At 50.7% G+C, this 13,615-nt stretch overlaps 1 protein-coding gene and 1 pseudogene across 1 annotated transcript in view; one reads left to right on the top strand and one right to left on the bottom strand.

Moving 5' to 3' along the window:
- ANAPC1 (anaphase promoting complex subunit 1) overlaps positions 1–13,615 on the bottom strand; it is a 763,513-nt gene that overhangs the window by 151,165 nt on the left and 598,733 nt on the right. The window lies entirely within an intron of this gene.
- LOC147708122 (uncharacterized) lies at positions 4,224–5,644 on the top strand (annotated as a pseudogene).

Below are 13,615 nucleotides of genomic sequence, written 5' to 3'. Positions count from 1 at the left end.
TGTTGTGATTCGTTCTTAAAAATGCCACTTTTATGCCAAAATTATACTCGTGGTACATACCTTTCATCAGCTAATTTTTACCGTCTCAAACGGGTACCCAGAGGCTTGAAGGAGGGGCTTCTACAAAGATAGAAGTAGGTTTATTTAATTAAGGGAGCGGGTGGGTACTTATCTCCATTCAGTATCCTCGTTGCCTGGTCTATCTGCGCCATACCTCGTTGCTCCACTCGCGAACACGCAGCTTGTGCTGTCTCTGCCTCTCGCGGTCCCGGATATGGCAGTAACCAGTATTACCGGGTTAAATGCTCAACTCTCGGTATGGAAAGAGAGGAAAGACTCTGAGGAAATCGCGGAATCACCGCTGGTAAAAAAAGTACAGAGATGTTGGTAAATGTAATAAATGCGATATTGATCGCGAGGTATAATTTGACCCTAATACACAAAACAGTGGTGACTTTATACAGACCAGCAATAGTTTATTTATTTTATTATCGGGAGGATTGATGTCACCAAAGGGACTGTTGGTGAAGAAAGACTCCCGTATTGTTGTGATTTATCAACTTTATGGGTGTTGGGGGTTATTTTACGGGTTTTAGAAGGTAGTCTTGTGATTATTAAAATTTTTCTTAATTAATCTGATTCACAGTGTCCAGAAAGATTTATACGGAAATGGTTCATCTATTCAAGCTCAGCCAAGGGACGTTGTCATTCAGTCCCCATTGGTCTGTTTTCAGACGGTGAACCCATCTCTGTTCCTTCTCAAACAAGATGCGTTCCGCATTGTGATCTTTAATGCTCAAAGTCTCTAAGATGACCCATCTGAGGTCTTCCACAGTGTGTCCCTTCTCCAGATAGTGGTTGGCCATTTTTGTCATAGCTTTCTTACATTTCACGTTACTTCTGTGTTCACAGATCCTTTGTCGTATCTTCCTGCATGTCATTCCAATGTAGTGCATGTCGCAGGGGCACGTGATCATATAGATCACGTGGCTGGAATTGCAATTTGTGTGAGCTCTAATATACCATTTCAGATCTGGTAATAGTTGAATCATTTTTGTTGTGGTTGTCAAATGGCACACCGAACAACTCCCACAGGGGAAGTGACCTTGGACAGGTGGAAGGTCCCAAAGTTGTGTTTGTCTTATTCGTTGCTCCGGTTGAGGTCTGGTGTGGACTAGGATGTCCTTGAGGTTCTGGGTCCGTTTGTTGGAAAATCTCGGTTTAGGCCATGATAGGTTCGCCGAGGTTAGGATTCGCCAGTGTTTATTGATTATTTTCTTGATTTGGTTGGAAGCCGGACTGTATGTCGTGACACAGGTCATGAGATCTTGATCTTGAGTTCTTGGATTGGTCTCCAAGAGACTCTCACGGTTTTTGTTCCTGGCTCTCTTTTTGCAGTTCTTAATCACTCTCTTGGGGTAATCCCTACCTTAACCAAGAACATCAGAATACCTCTAAATTACAGGGGATACCGGCTCCGTAAACAGAGACGGGGATGGTGTCCTTTGTAATCACACTCTACAAAAGGCCCACTGTGCCAGGCAACCTAATCGATGCCCACTCTCAGCTGCTGGTACCTCTATATCCATCTCATGTGTAACTTGTAGAGGTTTGAGGCTGAAAGAGTTTGTGCTGCCTTTGGTAAGCGTTTACATCTGGGGAGGTGGTCTTAGAGCCTGCATGGTATCGCTGCCTGTGAAATAACCCACTTTGACTGGTGGTTAGAAAAGCCTCATGGCTTTAGCTGTATCCATATCCTTTTTAAGTTTCCCTGAAATTTGATTGAGCTGTGGGCCAAATAAATGAAAAAAAGAAGATGATGCTATACCTCAGGTTTAAACCCAAAGATACGAAGCTATGCATGTCGGCGAATGAGGATACTTGTATTCACTCCTCATGCTGCTGTGTCTGCTGCATCTAGAGTGCAACGTATAGCCTCACTCGAGATAGTCTTGCCTCCATGACCAATTTCTCTCCCCTTTGCCTGTATTCATGTGGCAGCTGTTGAAGTAACTCTCGTATTTGGTCCAATGGGCTACATTATGTCTTGCCAGTAGGACAACAGAATTGGCAATGTGCCAGTGGTTAGATGTCCCTGTGGCTACCCTCTGGCCTGCTTAGTTTCGCTTTTTACTCTCCTTTCTAAGGTAGGACGTCTGCGGTCTCTTGAGAGCTTGCATGCTTACTTGCAGAGTGGACGACTAAGGAGTCTGAAGCAACATGTACCCTGATTTATGGTGGGTCAGAAGGTGAGGCCTTGTACGTCCGCTGTACCCCAGGGGTTACTACAATGGCTTTGAACAATCTTTGAAGGACTTTGTAGATGGTTTAGCATAGCTATTAATATGGGTAAAAACAGGATAGTCCGCTCTCTCTTAGAGAGGATCTCGACTAAGTTGGCCTCCTCCTCCCGAACTACATAGTGGTCCACTTTATGGTACTCGCCTGGCTTGTATGTTACCTCGTGGTATGAGATGCTATTGTCCTGTGGAGAGGATCTGGAGGAATACAGATCTGGGTCAGGGTATCCAGGAGGGTCTAATGAATAATCATTCCATTGGTTTCCCCCCAACTCGCTCCCTAGCTATGTCACACGGCTCATCCTCCTTGTAGGGGATTTGCAGTCCTCAAAAGGATTGTGGTGAACCCACAGGTGTGTATGCCTCTGGTAGTGAGTCTGAAGGTAGCAGCGGAAGGAGGCGGAGGAGGTGGAAGATGAAGAGGCAGTAGAGGTGAAGGAGAAGTGGTAGTGGCGAAGAGGCTGGTGCCCTTGTGCCACTTTTTATGCTTGGGAGCTGGTCTTGGGCTTGAAGCTAAGTCCTCTTCAAACATCGGCTTCCTCCTAAGTGGATAGATGTTGAACACCTTGGGCGGTGGCTTAGTAGCAGTCTTTCCCATCTGAGTATGTAGGTACAGTCTCTTTTGTTAGGCATCAAGCTCTGTTTGGAGCCACTCCAGCATTGGATGCTGAGAATCTTGGGTTCCTGTGACAGGGTGTGCGGACAGGACACGACTACACCAACGGACTGGTGGTCCGCCACCCCCCTCTCACCTTGCCCCTTTTCCCAACAGCTACCAGAATGCACTTGGACCAAAGAACCAGAGTCGGGCTGGCCGGCTGATGTCAACACACACGGCCCCTTTAACTGTCCGGACCACGAGGAAGAGTCCACGCCCCTCGGCAGCGTAGGAACGTCAAAAGGAGGAAGTAGGAGAGAGGCGAGGGACTGCGTTTCCCTGGAGGAGGTTGGAGTAGGAGTCAGAGAAAGGCGAGACCAGAAGGATACTGAGGAGGAAGAAGAGACTGGGACCGAGAAGCCAGGAGGCCAACGTTTCCGCTCTTCGCCCCGCCACGTTCCCACGGGAGGAGCGCGGCTTCAAGAGGTACTGGGTTGTGTGGCGGGTTGGGTGGGGCGGAGGAACCAGCCCCGTGTGTAAATTTGTAAAGCCCCGTGTAAAGCTTCCCCTTCCTTCCCCTCACGTGCACTCTTACCTCACGGACTGTAAATAATCCTCGAGACGCACTATCACTGGTTCCCCTCACTCCCGGCCCTGACTAGTGCACCGCGGTCATACCAGTCACCTGATCCGATTTTCCTTTCTTTCATGCACCGGAGCTGAGGAGAATAGAGGGGAGAGACGTCCCCCTTCCGGAGCCCACCGGTACCCGTCGCAATCACTGGAAGAATAAAGCCAAGCTGGAGCAAGCTACCTTTCCCTTTGATCCCGCAGCTCATTCCAGGGACCGAGCAGCACCCCTACTAAGAAAGACTTATATCCTAATAAAATCCTCACTTAAACCCTTACTCAAGGCGCCAGTGTTTCTCTTTACTCCTACACCCCCTGTCAGTCAGAGTATAGTAACGGAAAACCCGGGTATCCCGGACCCCTTGGGACAACTGGTGTCAGAAGTGGGATCTCCTCCACCATCCATCCGCAACATAAAGATGGAGGCCCTGATCGAGCACATAATCAAAGGCCAAGAAAAATTGGAGTGGGCCGTAGAAAGCCAACTAACCTCCGCACAGGCAGATAGAGAACTTTTTACAACTACCATCACGGCCCAGCTTGAAAGCCTTAGGAATGTGCCGCCTCCCACCCAGGTCATCCCCGGAGAAGTGCGTCTGCATACCCCCCATCCTACCAGCGTAGCCCTGCAACAGTATGTACACGGTGAGGACCCGGACGCTTTTCTCCTGAATTTTGAAAGGGCCGCCCGGGCTATGGGGTGGCCCGAAGAGATGTGACCGTTCTTTCTGGCTCCGCTCCTTACCGGAGAAGCCCAATCGGCATATCAGGCCGCTAACCCTCTAGGGAAAGCAACCTATGCTATCATTAAGGGGGTTATCCTAGACCATTTTGGTCTGGATCAAGAGGCCTACCGCGTTCGCTTTCGGAAGGAAAGAGGGGTTCAAGGTGAGAACCCGAAGACCCTATTCTTCAGACTACGGATGGCCGCGGATAAGTGGCTACGACCAGATCTCTGCAGCAAGGAGGAGATACTGAATAAAGTGTACTTAGAGCAATTCATGGAAGCTCTGCCATATACCACCCAACGCTGGCTGCGCCAACACGCTGGGCTTAATATAGAACAAGCCATAGAAATGGCATCTCACTATGCTCGGGCTCAGCCCAAGACCAGCCCTTGGGAACATGAAAAGGCCCACAAAACCATACCTCACCCAAAAGTAGAAAAGAGACCCAAAGCAGGAAACGAGGTTCCCAGACTATTACGACTGACAGGAATGATGTCCCCCATGACCAAAGGACCTCAGTGCTTAGAGTGTGGGGAGTGGGGCCACATAGCGAGAATGTGCACCAGAAGAAAAACCCCAGGAAGAGCCTATGGAGGTCGGGTATCTCCCGAAAACGGTGATGTACTCTGCGGAAATGGGCAGCACGTTCTATGTGAGTATGAGGATGAATGGTTTTAGGGTAAGGGCATTACTGGATTCAGGGTGCCGACAGTCGGTGATCCAGGCCCGCTTTGTCAGTCCCGACCAGATTACCCCCCAGACTCCCGTATATATGCGCTGCGTACACGGGGATGTGAAGCCCTACCCTGTGGTCTCCATTACCATAGTTCTACCAGATAGAGAACCCTGTATGGTCCGGGTGGGGGTGGTGGATTCTCTGCCAGAGGACATGATTCTGGGGACGGACAACCCCGAATTCCTTTCCCTCTTTAGGGAGACCCTGTCCAAACCTGTACAGGGAGGGGTCCTACCCACATACCTGTCCCCCGAACCCTGGGTAATTGATAGGAGCTTTCGCTTTGCTCAGGGAGAAGATAGGATCCTATTCAATGCATGGGAAAGCGCCCATGCCTCAGATGGGGTCAACCCCCAGATGTACCCCCAGTTCCTGGTTACGAACGAATTGCTATACCGCCAGGCCAGGCAAGATGGAGACCTACAATTGTTGGTGCCCCGCTCCTTTCGGGAGCAAGTACTCTTCTTTGCTCACGCCCATTTGACAGCAGGCCATGCAGGCAAAGAAAAAACCACGGAAAGTATCATTCGACATTTTTTCTGGCCTGGGATATATCTGGATGTTCAGGACTTCTGAGCCAAATGTGAGATATGCCAAAGAAGAAACACCCATCGACCCAGTGCTGCGCCCCTACAAAGGATGCCCATCATAGGAATCCCCTTCGAAAGGGTCGGCATGGATATAATAGGACCCCTGCCGAAGACGGGGCGAGGACACCTGTGCGCCCTCGTGATCGTAGACTACGCCACCCGGTTTGTGGAGGCCTTTCCTTTACGGACCACCACAACCTCTGCAATCGGCGAGAAGTTTGTGGAACTGTTTTCCCGCGTGGGGTTTTCCAAAGAGGTGCTTACAGATCAGGGGACCCCCTTCACCTCCAAGCTGATGAAGGAAGTATGTACCTCTCTAGACATCAAGCATCTGAAGACCTCGGTGTACCACCCCCAGAAAGATGGCCTCGTTGAAAGGTACAACCAGACACTCAAGGCAACCCTAAAAAAGATGCTGAGCGCTGAGGGGCCCACCTGGGACCGGCTTCTGCCCCTCGCCCTGTATGTTAATAGGGCCCAGAAGCAGCCTGGGATGTTTGTCCTTCGAACTATTATACGGAAGACTTCCCAGGTCCCTCCTAGAGATGACGAAGGACATGTGGGAAAACGAAGAATCCCAGGAACAGAAGAGCATGCTGGAATATACCACCCAGCTAAGAACCAAACTGGGAAAGCTACAAGAACTAGCATACTCCACCCTGGAACAACGACAAGAGAGGTATAAAAAGACTTATGACAAGGGAAAGAGGCTGAGAAGAATCGACATAGGGAAGTGGGCTCTGGTGTTGCTGCCATCCATAAGCAACAAAACCAAAAATTAGTGGCAAGCCCCTTTCCAGGTTATTGACGCCATCGGTCAGACCACCTATAGATTACGCCTGTCATCCACGAAAACACAAACATACCATATTAATATGTTGAAAGAATCGTTGGGGCCCTTACCACAGGCCGGTCATTTTGTCACCCCATCAACATTCCCCAGCTCCTCAACCTTGGATCAGTTGGTAGTAAACCAGGGGTTGACATCCCAGGAGAAGACAGAGTTGGCCCACGTCCTGGAGCCCTTCTTCGACGTGTTTTCGGATATACCAGGGAGAACTAGCCTAGTCGAACAAAGCATTGAAACCCTTCAGGGGAAAGTGGTAAAACAAAGACCCTACAGGTTACCAGCGGCCCGAAGAGAAGTAGTGAGGAGGGAAGTCCAAGACATGCTTCAGTTGGGGGTAATCCGACCCTCCCAGAGCCACTGGTCGTCCCCAATCGTTATGATACCCAAACCTGATGGCTCCAAACGCTTCTGTATGGACTTCAGGGCCCTAAACGCTGTGTCACACTTTGATACCTACCCTATCCCTCTTGTGGACGAGTTGATCGAAAAAATAGGAGACGCCAGATACATCACCACCATAGACCTCACGAAGGGGTATTGGCAGGTGCCTCTTCGTGAGGAGGACAGGAAGAAAACAGCCTTCGTTACGGACGACGGACTATATGAATTCACGGTCCTCCCCTTTGGACTCCATGGGGCCCCGGCGACTTTTCAACGCCTTATGAACCAGGTGTTACAACCATACGTCTCGTTCAGCTCGGCATACCTGGACGATATCGTCATTTATAGCCCAGACTGGGACGAACATCTGCGCCATCTGCAAGTCATACTCACTGCTCTACGAAGGGCGGGGCTACACATCAACGCCAAAAAGTCCAGAGCAGCATTCAACAGTGTGAATTACCTGGGATACGTACTGGGGGAGGGCACCATAGCTCCTCAAAGCGAGAAAATCCGAGCGATAGCTAAAGTTCCCTTTCCCGCTAACAAAAGAGATCTAAGGGCCTTCCTAGGACTAGTAGGTTACTACCGCAGGTTTATACCATGCTTCGCCGAGGTAGCTGCACCACTAACTAACCTTCTCAAAAAGGACACAAAGCTACGAGAATATTCTCACCCCTCCCAAGACTCCCTGAGTGCTTTTCAGCTCTTAAAAAGTACGATGACCACAGCCCCAGTCCTGGTGTCCCCCGACTATACCAAGCCCTTTGTATTAGCCACAGACGCCTCCAATGTGGAAATAGGCGCCGTCCTGTCCCAGGTAGACGAGGAAGGGATAGAACACCAAGTATTGTATGTGAGTAGAAAGCTCTTTCCAAGGGAGTGTAGATATTCCACCATTGAGAGAGAGGCCCTGGCCATCAAGTGGGCGATAGAGAAATTGAGGTACTACCTGGAGGGAAAACCATTCATCCTTCATACGGACCATGCCCCCCTGAAGTGGATACACCAGAATAGCAGCCAAAACCCCCGAGTGTTACGGTGGTTCCTGTCTTTACAGCCCTACTCATTTTCGGTGCACCATCGTAAAGGGAAAGATAACGGTAATGCGGACTTCCTTTCCAGAGTGTTTCCTCTCCCCGAGCGGGAGAAGCCAGGGGGGAGGTATGTGACAGGGTGTGCGGACAGGACACGACTACACCAACGGACTGGTGGTCCGCCACCCCCCTCTCACCTTGCCCCTTTTCCCAACAGCTACCAGAATGCACTTGGACCGAAGAACCAGAGTCGGGCTGGCCGGCTGATGTCAACACACATGGCCCCTTTAACTATCCGGACCACGAGGAAGAGTCCACGCCCCTCGGCAGCGTCGGAACGTCAAAAGGAGGAAGTAAGAGAGAGGCGAGGGACGGCGTTTCCCTGGAGGAGGCTGGAGTAGGAGTCGGAGTCGGAGAAAGACGAGACCAGAAGGATACTGAGGAGGAAGAAGAGACTGGGACCGAGAAGCCAGGAGGCCAACGTTTCCGCTCTTCGCCCCGCCACGTTCCCACGGGAGGAGCGTGGCTTCAAGAGGTACGGGGTCGTGTGGCGGGTTGGGTGGGGCGGAGGAACCAGCCCTGTGTGTAAATTTGTAAAGCCCCGTGTAAAGCTTCCCCTTCCTTCCCCTCACGTGCACTCTTACCTCACGGACTGTATATAATCCTCGAGACGCACTATCACTGGTTCCCTTCACTCCCGGCCCTGACTAGTGCACCGCGGTCATACCAGTCACCTGATCCGATTTTCCTTTCTTTCATGCACCGGAGCTGAGGAGAATAGAGGGGAGAGACGTCCCCCTTCCGGAGCCCACCAGTACCTGTCGCAATCACTGGAAGAATAAAGCCAAGCTGGAGCAAGCTACCTTTCCCTTTGATCCCGCAGCTCATTCCAGGGACCGAGCAGCACCCCTACTAAGAAAGACTTATATCCCAATAAAACCCTCACTTAAACCCTTACTCAAGGCGCCAGTGTTTCTCTTTACTCCTAAACCCCCTGTCAGTCCGAGTATAGTAACGGAAAACCCGGGTATCCCGGTCTCCTTGGGACAGTTCCTTTCTGAGCTACTTCTCCTTGATGTTGAAGAGATAGTTCTCAGAAGCTACATCTTCGAGGTCAGCAGGCTCGGCACCGTGTTAGGTCCGGGCTACTGGTGTTTTGCCACCAAAGGTGTTGTTGGCTCCAAGAGGGCTCTCTGGGCCTGTATTAGTCGTGGGGCCTGCTGGAGTTTGATGCCTGCATGGTTCATCTGTGCAGAGTAGGCTCAAATTTTAGGCCTGATTACGAGTTTGGAGGACAGGGTTACTCCACCAGAAACATGATGGGTATCCCGTCCACCATATTACAATCCAATTATATCCAATGTATATATGTGTAATATGGCGGATGAGATATCGGTCACGTGTGATACGGAGTATCCTTTACGCCAATCTCGTAATCAGGCCCTGAGTTTTGACCAGCGGTCGGGAATGTTGAGAGCCTGTGGATGTAGGTGATGCCAGCTCTTTGGGCTTTGCATTAATGTGACCTTTGCCAGACCCCTGTGATGCCCCAGAGTGCAGGGTTGCCTTCGAGGGGCTAATGGCCTCACTCCCTTAGAGGTGGTTGTGCGCCTCACCTCCAGAGACTTTGGCGGGTTTGATATGAGGGTCTGCCACACTCACAGCCCACAGTGTTGTCTGTGTGCAGGTTTTCCTTGATGTCAAGGTGGAATTGTTCCAGCTTTTTCATACCTGGAGAAGAAGACCTACCCAAACAGTTGGAGGGTCGGAATATCAGAAGGCCCGGGTTATTCAAAATCCTCGGCGCCCAGAGTTTCTTCATCGAAGACATCTGGGGTGTGCACCGTTGAGTGTCCGTTGTACATCTTATGATGTGGCCAGCATCTCTCCCTCTGTGGCACAGTCTTTTGGATCTCAACACTGTTGCGTGCTAAGGCAAAAAAAAAAAAAATTACACACCTGGTGGTGGTCTGCCTAGGGGTATTGCACGTTAGAGAGAGAGCAGTGTTGAAACATAGACCATTCCATCACAGTCTGTGCATTCTTGAAGGCGAAAATGTTAAGTAGAGGCTTCAGGGCTCAAGGCCTCTAGCACAGAGGTGAAAACCCTGTTGGATCCTCTGTGTAATGGAGCTCCTGGTAGCGAGTCAGCAGTAGTATGTTGTTTTCTGTTCGGATTAGTGCCAAAATAAGACTGGGAATGGTGGAAGAAAGCGTCAAAGGGTGTCTGGATTCAGGAGTTTCAAATATACCGTCCAAACTAGATGGCGGAAAAGCAATCCAAATTGGAGCAGCACCCAGTGCACACATGAGGAGTCACCATACACCTTGTGACTGATAAGAATTCTTTTAAGAAAAACAAGTTGCAAATATCCAAGATCAACCCTAGATTGCAGGAGTATGCAGAGCATATTGGTACTGCAACACATGCTACAATATAAGTGGCCTACAGGCCCAAAGCCACCATCCAATCTCCGGGGTCACGGACAGACAGGACTTGGTCTAGCGTTGAGAGGGTAGAGATCTAAAATATGCAGCAGAACAACAGACATGCAGGGACAAAGTAGGACATTTCTTAGTAGATTTCAAAGCCTCTACAACACTCGGAGAAAGAGAAGGCTTTACAATCTATCATTATAGCATTTAAACAGCAGGCTGTGGGACCCATAGTGTGTTTTTGTAAGGTGGATTCAGTTGTGTTTCTTTGAAATGCCCAGTCATCCTTTGTGAGACAGACATAAAGTTTCTCTGAGAAGAGAAGAGGAGGGGAAAGCAAAGCATGGCCTAGAAGGGGTGAGGCAGAGTGTTATGAACTAGGACCCTGAGCGGTGGGTCTATTCCCAGCAACTAGTGCCACGATACCGTCTGGTGATAGATGCACTTTAGATGAGACTATAAATAAACAAGCATTGGAAATGCAATAGGTCTCGCACCATTAGAGTTAGTGCTTTTAGAATTGTTTATGGTTTTTTTTTGTAAATCTTTAGCATTTTTGTTTCCTGTAGCCAATGCTAAAGAATTACAAATAAAAAAAGCCATAAACAATTCTAAAAGCTCTAACTCAAATGCTCCGAGACCTATTGCACTGTGTGAGGGTGAGGGGTTGAGGGTGAGTGAGGGTGAGTGAGGGTGAGGGTGGGTGAGGGTGAGTGAGGGTGAGTGAGGGTGAGTGAGGGTGAGTGAGGGTGAGTGAGGGGTTGAGGGTGAGTGAGGGTGAGTGAGGGTGAGTGAGAGTGAGGGTGAGTGAGGGTGAGTGAGGGTGAGGGTGAGTGAGGGTGAGTGAGGGTGAGGGTGAGTGAGGGTGAGTGAGGGTGAGGGTGAGTGAGTTAGGGTGAGGGGTTGAGGGTGGGTGAGGGTGAGGGGTTGAGGGTGAGTGAGGATGAGTGAGGATGAGTGAGGGTGAGTGAGGGGTTGAGGGTGAGTGAGGGTGAGTGAGGGTGAGTGAGGGTGAGTGAGGGTGAGTGAGGGTGAGTGAGGGTGAGTGAGGGTGAAGAGTGGTATACAATTACAATAGGGTGTGGCTACACCCAATGTTTAGCCCAGGTACCACCTTGCGGGCCTAGCAGCAGTGCGCATGGAGGACTGCATTGCCCCCAGCGCGATGGTTCATATGGCAGCAGGAGTGGAGCAATATGCGGGAGGGTAGGTTAATGATGTGTGAGGATAGGAGGGTTGAAGTGTTTTGTCTGGGGCTGGCTCAATGGTTGTTAGAAAATTGCAATTCGTGAGTGGCAGGCTAAGCTCGGAGGGCGGACAGGATCACAGAAGACGCAAGTTAGTCAATGGGGCCCGCTAGGCAACCGTAGGCTATAGTGGGGACCATAGGGGAAGTGATGTGGCCTATGCACAGAGCTGCCGACTTGGGAGTGGCTCAACATCCTGTGATCCTGCGCAGATGATTTACTCTTCTCGGAGTAAAACAAACCAGGTATTTGGCATGGGGTGACGCACGGAGTATCAGGAAGAACGTTTCAATGGGGAGTCGGGTTAAAGGGTAGACAAAGGCGCACGAGGGGCGAGCGCGAGTGGCGGGGGGCTGCTGCAGGAGCCTCAGCTTAGGAGTTGTCTCCCAGAGTACAGACGAAGAGGAATTTGGCCTGGAGAGACGCAACGGGGGGAGGGTGGGGGGCATAAAAACGCTTCAATTTCGGAGGCAGGTTAGAGGGAGACAAAGCACAGGAGTGGGAGCGACGAGAGTGGAGGGGTATGGGGGCCTCGTTTTGGTGGCTTAAGGAAGGGCAGCAAAGCGTCTAATTACAAGGTTAAGGCGGGGAACCAGGCTGCGCACGAGGAGGCTCGTGCAGATAAGAATGGAGTGGGTCGGTCGGGTTACAGTACATTGGGTGTTCCCCCACATGGGGGGTGGGGGGGCGTTGCGCCCCCACCCCCATGTCACATGACCGGGGTCTGCTGGAGCAGGTAGGAGCCCTTTAAACTCCAGCAGTTTCATTAGCTGGATGCCTGCTAGGTGAGTCACCGTTGAGGGGGCGGGCCCTTAAGGAGGATGAGATCTGGGGGGAGGGGAGAGAGATGTACGTGAGAGAGAGAGAAGGCACACGAGGCAGAGAGAAACCAATCACACGCACTCGATGAATCCTGATGAGTGGCGCTAAGTTTCCAAGGCGTTTCTTGCGACAGAGCAGCTCTGCAGGGGCCCCTGGCAGGGGCTTTCCTGCCGCCTCGAGGCCCGGGACAGAGACTCACTCCCTCCAGCCCGCAGTGAATAACAAGCGTTGCAGTGAAAATAACGCGCTTATGTTATGCGCGCCTTGCTGTTCAGAAGTAAATAAGTTGTAAGTAAATGGGATGCACTGACCCCATTCTGCAATTTAAAATCCTGTAAGAGATGGTCTCACACTGCCGCTGAAAATGGACCCTAAAAAGGGACTAATGTCTTAAAGAAATGTCTTAAACTCTTTTAACCTAATAAATAATGGTTCCGCTGTCACCTCTGGTAGAAACCTCTGAGCTAAGAAATCACAAATGTTAAATGCAACTACGGTGATGTGCGGCGACTTAAGGAGGGGTAATTTTATGCGCTTACCTATTCCCAAACTAGTGGTTCTGCACTCGTGGCTGCTGGCCTGCGACTCCGTGTCTGCTGTTGGGAGTCGAATCAGCGTGTGATGCAAGGGGGCGTGTTTAGATCCGGAAATGGCGTTGCGCGAGTGGTGTGTATAATAAAGTTATGTGCGTACATATAAATTCACGCAGACACACGCAGAAATGGTGTGCGGATATTTGTGTCTATATTTGTGTCTAGTCTACTACTGCAGACTAGTGTCGGTTTCATGAGTGCAGCCCCATACTTCATGTGCATGCACACATATGTGCTGTGCGCCTGGCCACATGCCACCGAAGTTATTAGCTTAACCCACGACAACGGCGTGCACTTGTGCAGTCCCAGAAAGATATTTCCAGTTACGTTTGGATGTATCACTCGGAAACAAGATTTGCAGTGTTTACGATTTGGAATTGAGTTGTGGAGTGGAGAGCGGGCGGGCAGAGAGAGTGAGGGGACGGAGCGGGGGTGTGGGAGGAGTGCGGGAACAGACGGGAGGGGAGGAGAGTAGGAGGAGGAGTAGGGGAGGCACGGCCTAGCGGCCGTGCAATCAAGAAGTGAGGGGGCGGGAGAGTAGGCAAGGCAGGCGGCTGGGGCCATGTGCACGCGCTTTTAAGCTCAATGCGCATGCGCATTGAGCTTAAAAGTCACGGGCACTGCAAGGAATCGCCACGATTCCTTGCAAGCTGGATAAAGAGTCGAT

Source organism: Lissotriton vulgaris, chromosome 6 (genome assembly GCF_964263255.1).
Source record: "Lissotriton vulgaris chromosome 6, aLisVul1.2, whole genome shotgun sequence".
NCBI lineage: Eukaryota > Metazoa > Chordata > Amphibia > Caudata > Salamandridae > Lissotriton > Lissotriton vulgaris.
This window is presented reverse-complemented; position numbering and strand designations above follow the sequence as displayed.